The sequence below is a fragment of the Notolepis coatsorum genome (assembly GCF_963971535.1).
Source record: "Notolepis coatsorum genome assembly, chromosome: 14".
Lineage (NCBI taxonomy): Eukaryota > Metazoa > Chordata > Actinopteri > Aulopiformes > Paralepididae > Notolepis > Notolepis coatsorum.
Window position 1 is genome coordinate 62,376,338 of NC_140178.1, and position 3,911 is coordinate 62,380,248.

The window sequence follows — 3,911 nt, forward strand, 5'->3', positions numbered from 1 at the left end:
GATGATGATTGATGATGATGATCTAACTATCTCTCTCTGTCTCCACAATCATGTAGACTGGGTGTGGTACAGACAGGTACCGGTACTTGTGATGATGATGATGATTGATGATGATGATCTAACTATCTCTCTCTGTCTCCACAATCATGTAGACTGGGTGTGGTACAGACAGGTACCGGTACTTGTGATGATGATGATGATTGATGATGATGATCTAACTATCTCTCTCTGTCTCCACAATCATGTAGACTGGGTGTGGTACAGACAGGTACCGGTACTTGTGATGATGATGATTGATGATGATGATGATCTAACTTCTCTGTCTCTGTCTCCACAATCATGTAGACTGGGTGTGGTACAGACAGGTACCGGTACTTGTGATGATGATGATCTAACTATCTCTCTCTCTGTCTCCCCCCCCCCCCCCTCTTCTCTCCCAAGAATAGGTAAGGATCGCTTGATTGCAATAAGCAAACACATGTCAGAAAATGGCATGTGTCTTCGCACAAAAAAGCGATCACCACACAACAACAAGCATTGCATAAAATATGAAGATATCGAAAAAGTAGTTCAATTTGTGTTGAATTATGCAGAAGATCATGCTGTTCACCTCCCTGGACGCCAGGCACACCAAAAGAACTTTACCGGTCAGCTGTTACCATCTTGCGTCACGAAGGCATCTGTGTGGCGTTTATATACCAAGGCAATGCCAGTTGGTAGGTGTAAGCAAATCTTTGTCAAAGAAATAGGTCAAATAGGTCTTTGTCAAATAAAAACAAAGCTTGAAAATGAATGACATTGTGCTAACATGTGTTCTTATTAATCTTTCAGACCAGCGAGCAGTGGGCCTGTCCACATTTAAGTCCCTCTGGAGGCAATTACTGAGTCATATCAGAGCAATCAAACCAATGTCTGATCTTTGCTGGGTGTGTCAGAAGAACAATTATCTGGTTAGTGAACATCACAGTGTTATGAACTTTGAACTGCAACTTCTGTATGAAAAGTGTTATACAAATACAGTTTATTATTATTAATATTAATCATCATTTACTTAACTTTTTTTTTTCAGATTTTCAAAAGTGCCAATCTGCCAGAGGCTGAGAAGTCTGCAAAGCTGAAGCAGCAGGAACAACATCTGGCGCATGTAACCTCAGAGCGGGCTGCCTACAAGGGCATGCTTAAAGCCGCCAAGGAGATCGGTGATGGTCTTTCTCTGGGTGGTCATGTGCCACCGGCAAGCAAGCCCTTGACAATGCATTACAGTTTCGACTACGCTCAAAAGGTGACTACATACCAAGCCCTCTTTCACAACATCATGTTATAATTGTTATAACTACTGCATTGCTCCCTTTTTTTTCTTTCTAAAATCCTTATTCATTTATTGCAGGTGCACTACCCATCAGACCCCCTTCAACCAGGGCCCATGTACTTCTTGGCTCCACGCAAGTGCAGCATATTCGGTGTTTGCTGTGAGGCGATTCCACGGCAAGTCAACTATTTGGTGGATGAGGGGATGGAGTCCAGCAAAGGTAGCAACGCCGTCATAAGCTACCTGCACCACTTCTTCAAAGACCATGGTCTTGGGGAGACAGATGTTGACCTTCACTGTGACAACTGCAGTGGCCAAAACAAGAACAAGTACATGTTGTGGTACTTAGCGTGGCGAGCGCTACATGGTCTTCACCATCGTGTCAATCTCCACCTGCTGATTGTAGGCCACACAAAGTTTTCCCCGGACAGTTTCTTTGGGCTTCTCAAGCAGCGTTTCAGAAAGACCAAGGTGAACACTCTTGATGAGATTGCAGCAGTCGTAAGGGACAGCTCAGTGGCTGGAATCAACATACCACAGCTAGTGGGAAAGGAAGATGGCACTGTAATCGTGCAGTCCTACAACTGGCAGGAACATCTGGGGCCTTACTTCAAGCCACTGCCACAGATCAAGCAGTACCAGCACTTTAGGTGGGTGTGGTCACTGTGTGTTGTGTATTTACTGTAATTAATTATTCACACTTTAGTGCAAAGAATGTCATTGGTAAATGATACAAATGCATTGATATTGTTATGTGCCCTGTACTAACGTTTCACTTTATTATTGCAGCTTTGATTCCAAGGAACCTGGTGTGGTTGTGGCAAAGATGTCTATTGATGGCGCTGAAACCAGATTCCAGCTGCTCCGTGACGTCCGTGTCCTGCCGCCTATAGATGGACTTCCTGTGCTGCCACCACCGGGACTGGACTCTGCAAGACAACACTATCTGTTCCACAAGATCAGAGAGTTCTGTGATGAGGAAGCCCAGGACGTAACATGCCCGGCACCACCAGCCAAAATATCCAGCGGCGGTTCAAAAAGACCACGGTGATCATCTGGAGAGGCCATCAGAACATTGAACATTGACTTTAGCATGTCTATTTTTATCTCGTGTTATTTTAAATGCTAATAAAATCTTGAAACTTGATTTTGTCTCTTGTTTATTATCAGGGTCCCTTTCACTACCACACTACAGAAGGTTAACCCTTTCACTACCACACTACAGAAGGTTAACCTTTCACTACCACACTACAGAAGGTTAACCTTTCACTACCACACTACAGAAGGTTAACCCTTTCACTACCACACTACAGAAGGTTAACCTTTCACTACCAGACTACAGAAGGTTAACCTAGTTGTTGTGTCTTTCACTACCACACTACATGTATTTACATCTAAATGCTTCTGGAGAGGCCATCAGAACATTGAACATTGACTTTAGCATGTCTATTTTTATCTCGTGTTATTTTAAATGCTAATAAAATCTTGAAACTTGATTTTGTCTCTTGTTTATTATCAGGGTCCCTTTCACTACCACACTACAGAAGGTTAACCCTTTCACTACCACACTACAGAAGGTTAACCTTTCACTACCACACTACAGAAGGTTAACCTTTCACTACCACACTACAGAAGGTTAACCCTTTCACTACCACACTACAGAAGGTTAACCTTTCACTACCAGACTACAGAAGGTTAACCTAGTTGTTGTGTCTTTCACTACCACACTACATGTATTTACATCTAAATGCTTCTGGAGAGGCCATCAGAACATTGAACATTGACTTTAGCATGTCTATTTTTATCTCGTGTTATTTTAAATGCTAATAAAATCTTGAAACTTGATTAAGTTTCTTGTTTATTATCAGGGTCCCTTTCACTACCACTACCAGTCACCAGACTCATTTTAATAACAAAGAGCCTCAGACTGGAAAGCTGCCAGGTGTTAATTGCCCTAGAGAGAGGGGGGCCATGGATTACAATGACTTCTGGGTAGTGTTGTAGTTGTTTCACTATTGTCACTGAATAGCCTGCTCGTCTCTTGAAGGCTATTATCTCTGAATACGTTTTGTGATAATCACCATGAATCATAGGAAGTAGCTTGCAAAGTATCCCACCAAAATGTTCAAGTGATGGCTTATTTTGAAGGTATGAATCTGTACTTTCATAATATGTAAAAAAAAAAAAAATGAAGATCCCTCAACATGACCCTGAAGTCCATACCTGGGCACAAATGTGTGTTTTTAGTCGATGGCGTAAAATTGGGAGGGTTTCAACTGTCCTGACTGTGTGTCCAGGTTGTGCTAAAAAAATCCAATAAAATACTAATTATAAAAAAAAAGGATGCAGGTTTTTCCGTAGACCTTTGATGTAAAACTGGATGAGAAAAACTCAAAGAAACTGCAACTTAATTCTGCGTCCTGTATCATATTTGAGACTCGCTCGTGTGAGTTGGCACTGGCAGGCAATTCACATTCAGTTCATTCAAAGATTGGAACCCTTTGGTATAGGCAAAGGGCATCACATCCAAACTTGTAAGTGATGCATAAATACTCTATATTCATGATGCATAATTAATTGATTCATGATTGATTTATTAATT

At 41.7% G+C, this 3,911-nt stretch overlaps 1 long non-coding RNA gene across 1 annotated transcript; it reads left to right on the top strand.

The window, feature by feature from the left end:
• The first annotated feature begins 597 nt into the window (after positions 1 to 597).
• On the top strand, positions 598 to 1,619 carry LOC311240969. The gene is made up of 4 exons (XR_014620508.1): positions 598 to 716; positions 832 to 950; positions 1,070 to 1,282; positions 1,388 to 1,619. It is a non-coding gene; the product is annotated as an uncharacterized lncRNA (long non-coding RNA).
• The last annotated feature ends 2,292 nt before the right edge of the window (positions 1,620 to 3,911 follow it).